This window comes from Hevea brasiliensis, chromosome 1 (assembly GCF_030052815.1).
Source record: "Hevea brasiliensis isolate MT/VB/25A 57/8 chromosome 1, ASM3005281v1, whole genome shotgun sequence".
Taxonomy (NCBI): Eukaryota; Viridiplantae; Streptophyta; class Magnoliopsida; order Malpighiales; family Euphorbiaceae; genus Hevea; species Hevea brasiliensis.
In genome coordinates, this window is record NC_079493.1 from 48008999 (window position 1) to 48022664 (window position 13666).

Consider the following 13666-nt stretch of genomic DNA (forward strand, 5'->3'; position numbering starts at 1 on the left):
CTATATTTGCCATTTAGATTGTTGATTATATGATTTAATTGTGTGTTTTGATCCTGAGATGATTTATCCATTGCTGGTTGCAATGGATGTGTGGCTGCATGCAAGAGAACACCTTCATGGTGCGCAAGGTTTGTGGCTTCATGGGTGGCTCAAGGTTTGGCTTTTTAATTTGCAATCGTTGTATGATATAAAATCTCATCCTATGTCTAATTAAATTGTTTAATTAGAATTTCAATCACACAAATAAATTTTGATTCAAATCAGAATTTTAAAAATTGTTTAAATGTGATTCAAATCTGAATTTTAAAAGTTATTTGAATGTGATTCAAATCTGAATTTTTTTAAGTTGTTTGAATCATATTTAAATATAATTTTTTAAAGTTGTTTGAATAATATTCAGATATGAATTTTTAAAAATTGTTTGAATGTGATTCAAATATGATTTTTTAAAAATTGTTTGAATGTGATTCAAATCTGAATTTTTAAGGCTGTTTGAATGTGATTCAAATATGAATTTTTAAATTTGTTTGAATGAGATTCAAATCATAATTTTTAAATTTATTTGAATCATATTCAAATCTGAATTTTTAAGTTGAATATGAGATATTCAATTTTATTTAAGTATGTATGTTTTATTTAATTGTTAAATAGTGATATGCATGATGGATGATCATGGACTATAAAAGACCAATGTGATTGGATTTATTTCTTTTATGTTTCTTTGGGATTGTAAATTAATTAATTTATTTTAATTTATTTTGGGCATGTATTATTAAGTTTGCAATAATTTTTGGGTTGTAATTTCATTTATTTAAGTTCTTGTAAATTCGCCTTGATATGCCAAGGATTACTATGTAATTGGATTGCAAGAAGTTCAAGGAGGTCAAGAGCATTGGTGGGACCAGTGGGAGGAATTCAAGATCAAGTGTTGATTAGGTACTCCTTCAGCAATTCTTGTAAAATGAATGAATGAAATGCACCTAGGAATGCCCTGATTCAATTCTTGGTGGCCCAGAATTGAATCCCTTAGAAAGTCCATGATCATACCATATTTACTGCTTATCCATGAATGCATGAGATGTATGGGAATGTATGCAATTATATGATATATGCATGCTAAATGGATAATGTGCAAAGTGAGACCTTAATAGTAATTAGGATGACCATAAAATCTTCCAAATAGATGATTAAGTTGGAAATGCTATAATTAAAGTAATTATAGCATGGGCCCTCCATTGGGGCAATTATTTTAAGAAATTTTAAATAGTTGCATGAGATGCAATTAATTTAAGAGATTTTCTTAAGAATAATTGTCAAGCATGAGATGTTGTAAATATGTAAATGGGTTGGTGGCCAATATTGGATGTACCTAAGGACATTAAAATTATTTGCATAATTACTGACTCAATGGGATCAACTTAACTAATACAAGATAAGTCAATAATGGAAGTACCTGAGATTTTGAGCATTAGGGGCTAGGTAAAGGATTGAACCTCACTTGAGATGTGATGGGCAAGGAGTTGGTCGCTTATAGTTTATTGTAATTCCAATAATGGATGTACGTGAGGATGATCAATAGAATTATAAGAATTCAATCACCCACTAGAAATCTATCCAACTAGGATTTCCGTTTTCTACTTTGGAAGTGTAGGATTCGCCAAATTATTAGGAGGACCAATTTGATTAAAAGACCATCATAATTTTGATTAATTACTTGTTACATTTACTAATTAGTCTGGTTATTGTCAGCAGTTAATTTTCTGATAATAATGAGCATAGAACTGTTAGTAGTATGCCCTAGAGCATATCATTTAGTATGTATTTTGTACATATTTTTGTTAATAAAAGGCATTTCCACTTTTCCATTTACATAAGAAATTTATGTGTAATAGAAAAGGTCCAATGATATTTTGTTAGAAATTCTATTCTTAAGTTGTTAAGAATATGAGTGACAGTATTTCTAGTACAAAGTATCATAAATAGGTTCACAATCGAGGATACTTCATAATAAGGACATGACTTATCCAGAAAGATTGTATTCATGTTTGTTTCCAAGTTATTTATATGAGATATAAATAATATGGAATGGTGAGTCTCATGCTATATGACAAACATGATAAGCACTTATAAATGATAAGTAGGCCGAACCAGTGACACTTATGACAAGCACATGGAGTTTACTCTTGTTAATACTTTGTCATAAATCATATCAGTGCATATAATCTTTAGACCTGAGATAGCATAGTTATCTTGTATATAGGTAGTTTGAGTTTGATACTGCTTTCATACTTGTACTGTGTATGGGTATATGGGCATGTGTTGGCTCCTACTAGTTATATATGGAGGTAGGTGTTGATCAAGATGGAATCTGTTCCTCTAAGTAAATAGAGATAAAATCTTATGTTCATTTAATTGTTCTTGATGTTTCAAGTTCCTGGCCAGGACAGATAGGTTTAATCAGAAAAGAGTTTCTGATGAGAAAATCTTTTTAATCAAGGACTGGAATTAAAAAAGAACATAATATTCATAGCAAAGGGAGTTTGACATAAACCATGACTCCAGCTTGAGTTGGGATTTTATAATAGAGAGATTATAGTGCATGGTAACATATGATTATAGGTTCATTTAAGGCAAACCTTATTACTAATCAGGTGGCCATGGCATGCTATGCTAGGTGTTAACCATAGTCTATGAGGTGCATAAAATGATTTAGAGAAATCATTTATGGTGAGAAAGAGTTCTGATGATATTAAGAGTTGATATCATATCTCATTGCCAATTAGTGATGAGCCTAGTAAGTCACACACATACAAAAGTAATCACCTAATTAAATATGATTTAATTAATTAATTAAAGAGTTTAATTGATTAATTAAATATGTTTGGTTTGCAATTAGATTGTAAAGCCCCTAGCATGACTTGAAACCAAATCTAGGTTATTGGATGTATAGTATAAGTTAAATTTATATTTAAAGTGTTTAAATATGAATTTAATTAATGAGAAATTAATTAATAAAGATTAATTAATTGATTTATATTTGATATAAATTGATTAGAAGAAGAGAAATAATTATTTTGGGTTAAGAACTCAAAATTAAGACACAGGAGTATTTTGGTCATTTCATAGGGTGACATGTGGCACCATGAGATGGTGACACATGAAATTACACATAAGCTTACCAAATGTCTTTTAATCATGTACGATGATTAAAATTAAAATTAAATATAGGTTTGACACTTGGCACAATGTGATTGGGTCAATTAAACCTAGAACCAATCAGAGGGTGACATGTGGCAAGGGTTTAATGTGTTGACCTAGCTATATAAGTGTTGTTATGAAAAGAAAATAACACAACCAGTAGCTCCTCATCCTTAGTGCCGCCACCAAAGAGTCTCCCTTCTTTTCTTCTTCATCTCTCATTCATTCCAAGAGATTAGCAAGCAATCTTTTGAATTAAAAATACTAGAAATTGTTTCTAGTGTCCTGTTTACATCTTTAATCTCTTAAAAGGTAGAACTTGATTTTCTAAATAATAGAAAAAGCTTTAGAAGCTATTCAAGGGCTGCCATAAGTGTTCTTAGTGTGGACAAGCTAGAGGGACAACATCTGGTGTCCTAAAGACGAATCTCAAAGGCGCAAATACACTGCAGTGCATCAAGATGTTAGTGTGTTTGTTCTTGATTTAATCTAGGGTTCTAAAATTAATCTGATTAATTTTAAAATCTTAAATGGCAAATACAGATCCAAAACATATTAAAAGTGTTTTAATATGTTGTTTATCATTGAAATCAAATAGATAAAAATAAATCTTGCATGATACATGTGACCCTAGGTGAAAATTTTTGAATTCAATGGTATAAACTTGTGTTTTTCACGCTTTAGTTCCTTCAATTGGTATCAGAGCCACTATATTTGCCATTTAGATAATTTATTAAATGATTTAATTGTGTGTTTTGATCATTACATGATTTATCCATTGCCGGTTGTAATGGATATGTGGCGGCATGATTCAAGAACACCATCTTTGGTGGACCAACTTTGGCTTCCATGGGTGGCTCAAGGTTTGGCTTTTTAATTTGCAATTATTGTATGATCTAAAAGCTTATCCTATGTCTAATTAAATTGTTTAATTTGAATTTTAATCACACAATTAAATTCTGATTTAAATCAGAATTTTAAAAATTGTTTGAATGTGATTCAAATCTGAATTTTAAAAGTTATTTGAATGTGATTCAAATATTAATTTTTAAAGTGGTTTGAATCATATTTAAATCTAATTTTTTAAGTTGTTTGAATAATATTCAGATATGAATTTTTAAAAATTTTTTGAATGTGATTCAAATTTGATTTTTTTAAAATTGTTTGAATGTGATTCAAATCTAAATTTTTAAGGTTGTTTGAATGTGATTCAAATTTGAATTTTTAAATTTGTTTATTCAAATCTGAATTTTTAAATTTATTTGAATCATATTCAAATCTAGATTTTTAAGTTGAATTTAAGATATTCAATTTAATTTAAGTATGTATGTTTTATTTAATTGTTAAATAGTGATATGCATGATGGATGATCATGGACTACAAAAGACCAATGTGATTGGATTTATTTCTTTTATGTTTCTTTGGGATTGTAAATTAATTAATTTATTTTAATTTATTTTGGGCATGTATTATTGAGGTTGTAATAATTTTTGGGTTGTAATTTCATTTATTTACTTCTTGTAAATTCGCCTTGGTATGCCAAGTAGTACTATGTAATATTGGATTGCAAGAAGTTCAAAGAGGTCAAGAGCATTGGTGGGACCAGTGGGAGGAATTCAAGATCAAGTGTTGATTATGTACTCCTTTAGCAACTCTTGTAAAATGAATGAATGAAATGCACCTAGGAATGCCCTGATTCAATTCTTGGTGGCTCATAATTGAATCCTTTAGAAAGTCCATGATCATACCATATTTACTGCTTATCCATGAATGCATGAGATGTATGGGAATGTATACAATTATATGATATATTCATGCTAAATGGATAATGTTCAAAGTGAGACCTTAATTGTAATTAGGATGACCATAAAATCTTTCAAACAAATGATTAAGTTGAAGATGCTATAATTAAAGTAATTATAACATGGGCCCTCCATTGGGGCAATTATTTTAAGAAATTTTAAATAGTTGCATAAGATGCAATTAATTTAAGAGATTTTGTTAAGAATAATTGTTAAGCATGAGATGTTGTAAATATGTAAATGGTTTGGTGGCCAATATTGGATGTATCTGAGGACATTAAAATTATTTGCATAATTACTGGCTCAATGGGATCAACTTAACTAATGCAAGATAAGTCAATAATGGATGTACCTGAGATTTTGAGCATTAGGGGCTAGGTAAGGGATTGAACCTCATATGAGATGTGATGAGCAAGGAGTTGCTCAATTATAGTTTATTGTAATTCCAATAATGGATGTATCTGAGGATGATCAATAGAATTACAAGAATTGTCACACCCTACCCCTCTGTAAGGCATAACTTGATCCCGTAGTATACCTAATGAATTACCAACTTCATCTACTGATAACCCATTAAATACACTATAAGGGATTTTAAACCTTTTCTTACTTTATTTTAGAGTGGTGACCACTATTTACAAGTGTTAAAAAATTATTTGAACTGAAGTGAAACAGCTAACACATTTGAAGAATTAACAATTTCTGCAAAAATTTTGGCAGAGCGTCATCTGTATTTTGAATAAAACAGTTCTTCAAAAACCTGTAAAAAGCACTTCCTATATTTTGTTCAATCCCCAAAATCCAATATTCAATCAACACAATAATTTTCCAGTGTTTTCAAAAGCTGAGATAAAAGAAATATATCACAATATTTACAAACCAAAATAATTTCCAAATTTAGTTTACAACTTTAACGTACAATTTTAATGTATAATTTTAATTTACAACTGCTCAAAACCAAGAATACTATATACATACAGTGAACATACATTACAATACAAAATGTAAAATATGGTACACTCAATATACTCGATGAACTCTCAATGAAGCACTAGCAGCCTAGTCTGCTGCCCTGTCAGTCTGTCTACCTGCGACAGCAGGGTTAATGCTGGACATTGGGAAGCTAAGAGGTGAGAAAACCCTTAGGGCAAAAGAGGCACTAAGTCGTGGAATATAGGATGTAACACCCCTTACTAGATCTACAGTGTAGCCGAGCAAGAAATGCTACACTCTATGCCAGAGCACCTTATCTTATCTTGTTTTATCAATTATTAATTTCAAATATTCGAATGGGGAAACTGATGGAGTCTCACCTATTTTATTATGATTTGTCTTTTTTATCAGTCATCTGCTTGAAATACTTTCATTTATAATCTCAATTCCTTTTTCATACATTCCATAATATCAAATCATAAAATCATTTTTCATTCACATTCATTTCCATAAAATTTGTATAGTCATCCATATCAAATTTCAACTAATATTATACATAGAATCTACAAATTTTATTAATTTACATGATGTACAAATTAATTACACCAATACCATGATTTATATTACAACTTAATGAATATTTATAGTGTACAAAAATAAACTCATATGGCCTGACGAGCCCTACCAAAATGCATTGCAGGAGTGAGGTGACACACTAAACTCTAGTGCAGATTCGAACTCCAAAATCCCAATCTGATGTCTATTGGGATTTATCTCCAGTACCTACGCGTGGAAAAACCAACGCATTAAGCATTTCTACTTAGTGGTGGAATAATACAATGAAGATATAATATACAAATAAAAGTAATAATTTCATGGTTGTAGTAATTATAAGGAAAATGCATATTTAATGAAGTATGGATTAGTTTAAAACTAAGTAAGATTTATACTATCAACTCTTTTTCACTTTATTGGTTAATTACATAGTGATTTTGAATATCTCTCCCTTTTTTTATTTCTTTTTTTTTCCATAACTGTGGAAACATTTATTTTATTGGGATCTTTCTTTTTCTTTGTCTTGATATTCAATTTCTTTACTTTACTTTAACATATATTTAATCTCATTAATATTTTTCAATGCCCAAGTAACCTATAACAGACCGACTGGACTGTATAAACGAGTATTACTAGCACTGGACACATCTGTGCCTCAGGTCGTCATACCATGAGACCGATAATGTCAATCAGGTATGCAACAGAATGGCTAAAAAGCCATAGTAGCAATCGGGCATAATATAATAAAATGACTGGAAGCCATGATCAACAGCATAGCATAAAAGCCATAATCACATAATGGCATAAAAGCCATAAGCAGTACTGTAAAATAGAACCCTTCTTGGCATGCCAATCTATCCACCCCATACACACATGTTTAGGCATACATGGGCAAATTAGTATCATTATGTAGTCGTTATTCTCATTAATTCATCACATGTAATATTCTTTTCTCATAATGTTGTCATTCCATCCATGATGGTATTTCAACATTCTCACTTTTCATCATTATGTATCATTCATTTTTCATGATATTATCATTTCAATCATAATGGGAACATAATTCCCAATCATATATTCACATGGCATTAATACTTGTCCTACCATTGTTGTAACGCCCTCACTTTAGGTACTCCGTGCATTCTACTGTTCCGATGACTAACTTCTGTTCGGACAACTAGGATGTTTGGAACTACAGTTAAACTAGAGCGAGGAGACATAAATTGATTGAATAAAGGCTAAGAAAAAATTAAGGAAAAATATCATAAATGAAATGACAATAGGTTAAAGGAGTTGAGGTTCCGGTGATGGGTGACTTTATTAGGAAGTGACTGTGAAGACAGTTGTCGACCCCAGACTCATGAGGAACCCTAATAAATAAATATTTTGGATTAAATTGAAGGTTTTATGAAGATTAAATGACATTTAAAATATCAAAAAAAATTTAAGAAAATTAAGTCAATTGGTACAGACAAGTATAACCCGATAAGCACAATGAAGGGTATTTTGGTCATTTCACCCTTAGAGATGAATTTTGACCAAAATGTCACTTAAAGCGAGAGAGATTAAAACACATAAAATAAATTAAAATTGTGAATTTATTGATAGAAATGGGAAATAAAAGAAAAGGAAAAGAAAATGGAATAATTACATAAGCATTACCTCATGCTAACCTAAGCATGATGTAACGATGATCATAAAATGACATATTAAAACTTATGTGAAATTAACCATAGGATAAATATGACATAAGAGACAAAATGGGATTAATCAAAACATTTTTTTTCTTCTTCTTCTACCTTTGGTCGTCCACCATAGCCATATCCACTCCTCCATTTTCAAGCTTTTTAGCTTGAAATCCCTCCCTTTTTTCACCCTAAAACCCTAAGTCACCTTCATTAAAAATTTCTCTCACACCATAAGGAAGATATTGGCAGCCAAGAAATTGAGGATTAGTGGAGTTTTATCAAGTTGAAGAAGGGTCCATAAAGGTTAGTGCACTATACATACTTCTTTTCCCTTTTTTTTTTTTTTAAGTATGATTAGTATGGTATATTAAAGTAAATTTCCATGAAATCAAAATGAATACCATTAGTAGGGGAAACCCTAATTTCAGCAGCCATAGGAAGTGTGATAAATTGATGGTTTTGAATTGGTTAGTGATGGCATGTAATAAGTATAAAGAAGTGAGATTATGTATTACATGTGTTATGTATGAGATTGTGATTTTGAGTTAGGGTTTTGACCTAACTTTAGGCCTTTTGTGTTATGGCTTGAAATTGCCATTGTTGAGATGATTTGTTGACCATTAGAAGTGCCATGCAGGTTTGAGAGTTGAAGGAATTGAAATTGGGAGTGTTACATTTTCATGCAGGTTTTGGGACTTATGAGTCCAGCGTGATTATTGAGCTATAACTGGAGTTGTATTGCTCCAATTGGTATGAGGCTAATTAGAGATGAACCTAGGGTCATAATGTCCCATTTTTCATGAAGAGACCATGCCCAAAAACTATCCCTACCTTGACCTAAAATCTGCTTGAATCCGGGTAACCTTAATATGGAACCAGAAAAATAACCAAATGAATAGTAAATGTTCAAATGGCCATAACTTACTCTAGAAAGGTTAGAATGACCTGATTCTTAAACCATTGGAAAGTTTAGACATAGAAGCACATTTTTATGAAGAACACAGAGCCTAATTCTGCCCCTAACCCAACCAAATTGCTAGCGCAATTTAAATAACCAATTCTGTCCAGAACCAAATTGACTTGAAATTCTGAATTTAGGCCTATCCGACCAGTTTTAGCAAAAATGCCATGCCTTTGTCCAAAAAAATGCAAATGTAGTGAAACCAAAGGCCAAATTTCCATAAGACCTAGATATACAACTTTGGTATTTTGACCAAAATCTAGAAACGAATGGAACTTGGTCGATTGGTGAGGCCAATTCATAAATGCCAAATCCTGGAATTTCACCAAACTAGTATTTGACCCCAGCATAGTTTTTACAACATATCTCCCACTAGGAAACTCCAATTGGGATGAGCCAAATTGTTCTGGAAACTTGAGAAATAGGGTTACAACTTTGATTTAGAGAATTTCCTCAAATTTTGAGTATAAGAACCCTAAAATGGGAGTCAAATCCATTGACCTGAACCTGGAATTCTGTAGACATAAGGTACATGAGTCCAGGCCAGTTAATTTGCTCTAATTAATTCTACAAAACTTGAAAATTTGTAATTCTTAAACCTGAATGATTCTAAGACATAGAGTAACAACTTATATGCAGAAGATTAGGCCTAAAAGTGGCTGTAACATTCCCAAATAATTAAACAAAATTGGACTCCAGAATCTGCCTGGTTCTAGAACCAGAATGAGGCAATGAACCAATTTTGGTTGTTTAACCATAACTTAAGTTTAGAAACTCCAAATGGTAAGATTTAAAAAGGAAAACAAAGATCAAACATAGAGGAACAAATTCCATGAAGGAAGTGTGGCCAAAGAGTGGCCACATCTTGAGCAAATTGCTAGGTGAATTCAAAATACCAAATCTGAACCTAAAGAAAAGTTCAAGAGATTGTTTAATACATGATATGTAAATTATCTACATGAGCTGGCAAATGCATAAATTACATGAAAATGTATGTGGAACCTACTTCTCACTAAAAATTGACATAAAATTTCTATAAAGTAATTAATAATACTAATTTGCCCAAAGTATACCTAGACTTGTGTATATGGCTTGGATCAATTGATATACCAATTAGGGACTACAGATAGCAGTACTGCCCATATGAATAATCATTGATACACAATATCTATCTGATATGATTGTTCTACGAGCTTTATGCCTACCTATTGGCCATGGTGCCTAATAAATTTCTAGCTTTAATGCTTGCCCACTGGCTTTGTGCCAGACATGACAAATATGTACATGTTAGACATATGGCTGTCTAACTAGTATACTCCAGTGTATCCAGCCTTTATAATCTGTTATAGGTTACTTGGGCATGGATATAACTTTAATAAGACAAAATATGAGAGAAATGAATAGAAAAGATCCTGATAAATTTAATCATTTCCAAAGTTTAATTAATATGTAAAGGACCAAAATTTATGCAATTATACTTAGATTAATTATTCTTGATTATGTAGTTACTTTTATTTAAATTATGCACTACTAAGCGTTATGCTTAGCGTATTGGTTTTCCATCATGTAGGTACTGGAGATCAGCAGCAGCAGCAGCAGCAGCCGCAGCATTAGTGCTCTGACAGAGTTTTTTGTAGATTTGCCAGTCACCTTTACAGTCAGTTTTGGGTAGGGCCTGTAACACCCCTCACCTGTCTATAGTGTAGTCAAGCAAGGTATGCTACATTCAGTGCTGGAGTACCCTATCTTATCTTATCTTATACCGTATTAATTTAAATTCCATTTATTTACATTATTCCATGTGGGAATTTTTTTTTATCACATTTTGTAACTCCCTCACTGTAGGTAGTTCGTACGTTCTACTGTTTCAATGACTAACGTTTGTTCAGACAGTCAGAATGTCTGGAACTACACTTAAACTAGAGTTAGGAAACATAAATTGATGAAACAAAGACCAAGAAAAATTAAGGAAAAATAAAAGAAATGAAATGTAACTAGGTTAAAGGAGTCGAAACCATGGCGGTGAGTGACCGTACCGGAAAGTGACTGCGTAGGCAGTTGATGATCCTAGACCTGCGAGGAATCCTAGGAAATAATTTTTGGCACTTAATTAAAGGTTTATTGAGGTACAAATGACATTGAAAATGTCAAAGAAAATTTAGTTAATTTGTACAGGTAAAAATAAAAATGAATTAGATAGTATAAAATTAAAGGAACCTTCGAGTTAGGAATTTAGTTCGTATTACCGAAAAAGTTTTACTGTAACCCGAAGAGAGGCATTTTGGTCAATTGGCATATAGAGTAGACTTTTAACCTAAATGTCCATTAAAATGAGTGATATTTAAATTTTGAAAATCACATGAAAAGTTCGTACGTTCTACTGTTTCAATGACTAACGTTTGTTCAGACAGTCAGAATGTCTGGAACTACACTTAAACTAGAGTTAGGAAACATAAATTGATGAAACAAAGACCAAGAAAAATTAAGGAAAAATAAAAGAAATGAAATGTAACTAGGTTAAAGGAGTCGGAACCATGGCGGTGAGTGACCGTACCGGAAAGTGACTGCGTAGGCAGTTGATGATCCTAGACCTGCGAGGAACCCTAAGAAATAATTTTTGGCACTTAATTAAAGGTTTATTAAGGTACAAATGACATTGAAAATGTCAAAGAAAATTTAGTTAATTTGTACAGGTAAAAATAAAAATGAAATAGATAGTATAAAATTAAGGAACCTTCGAGTCAGGAATTTAGTTCGTATTACCGAAAAAGTTTTACTGTAACCCGAAGAGAGGCATTTTGGTCAATTGGCATATAGAGTAGACTTTTAACCTAAATGTCCATTAAAATGAGTGATATTTAAATTTTGAAAATCCCATGAAAACAAGAAACTATATGTAATCTAATTAAAGGAAACATAAGGAGGAATTATTAGGAATATTAAAACTTTAGGCATTGAAATTAATAAACTAATTCTTAGTGGAGTATAAATAGCATAAAGTGATAAAAATCTATGCATTCAGCATCATCTTCCTCATCTCATTTTCCATGGCCGAATTTAGTTTCCCTATCTTCCTCCATGATTTCTTTCATGCAAGCTTCAAATCTCTCCCATTCTCACCATAAACCTCACAAGTTTTTTCACTAAAATTAGTCACCAACACCTTGGGAAGTTTATAGCCAACTAAGAAAAGAAGAAATTTTGAAGTTTTTACAAGGTTGAGAAGTTGCCATTAAAGGTTAGTGCAAGTTTTCTTTTCCTTTCCTTGTTAAATCTTGAATTGAGGTTGAAATGAGTGAGTATAACATGAAATTGGAAGATAATGATTAGTAACTTAGAACCCTAGATTTCGAAAGATTTGAAAATATGGGAGTTTAATGTTTTCATGCATGTAAATGGTGTTTAATGATGTTAATGGATATGTAGATGAAGTTATATGTGTGAGAAATGTGATTGCATGTGTATATTGTGATTGACAAATTGGAGTTAGGGTTTTAACCTAATTATTGGAGGTTTTGTGTAATTGCTAGAATTTGATTGTGTTGAGATGAATTGATGATATTAGAAGTGCCATGAATGTCAATTTTTAGTTTGGGAGTTAAAGGAAATGAAATTTGGAAGTGTACTTTTCCATGCAGGTTGAGACTTTAAAAATCTAGTGTATATTTTGAGCCATAACTAAATTTGTTTTGCCCCAATTGGTATGAGGCCAATTGAAGATGAAACTAGACCTAAACTGCTTCTGTAACATCCTCATTTTCATAGCCCGTATATCATACTGTTTCGACAGCTAATGTCTGCCCTGGAAATTCAAAATGTCTGGAACTACACTTAATTGACAGTGAGGAAGCATAAAATAATGAAATATGTGATGAGAAAAATTAAGAAAAAATAAAAGAGATGAAATGTGACTAAGTTAAACGAGCTGAACCCGTAGCAATGGGTGACCACACCGGGAAGTTACGGCGAGGACCGTTGACTAGCCTTGGACCACAGGGAACTTAGGGAAACATTTTTGGGACCAAATTAAAGGCTACAGAGATGTAATTGACATTGGAAATGTCAAAGAAAATTTAGTAAGTCAATATAAACAAAAATGAAAATTTAAGAAATCTGCGGGACAAGGATTAAATCGGTGTTACGGAAAAATCAAAAATACAACCCGAAGAGAAGCATTTTGGTTAATTGACACTTAGAGTTGACTTTTGACCTAAATGTCCATGAAAAATAAATAGTATTAAAATTTGAAAATGCTATGAAAAATTAGAAGTCATATATATAGAATAATTAAGGAAAATTAAAGGGGTGTGATTAGAATTAATTAAAGTTAATTATTATAATATTTAAAGTTAATTAGTTGAGCACTAAGTAGGATTTAATGGGATATAAAAAGGGCCATTAAGGACAGATTTCACCACTTAAAAAGTCATCTTCAATCTTTTTTTTTTTCTTTAAGCCGAATTGGTTTTCCTCTCCCTAAATCGTCCATGGCCGGCCACATGCAAGAGCTTCAATCCTCATCTTCAAGC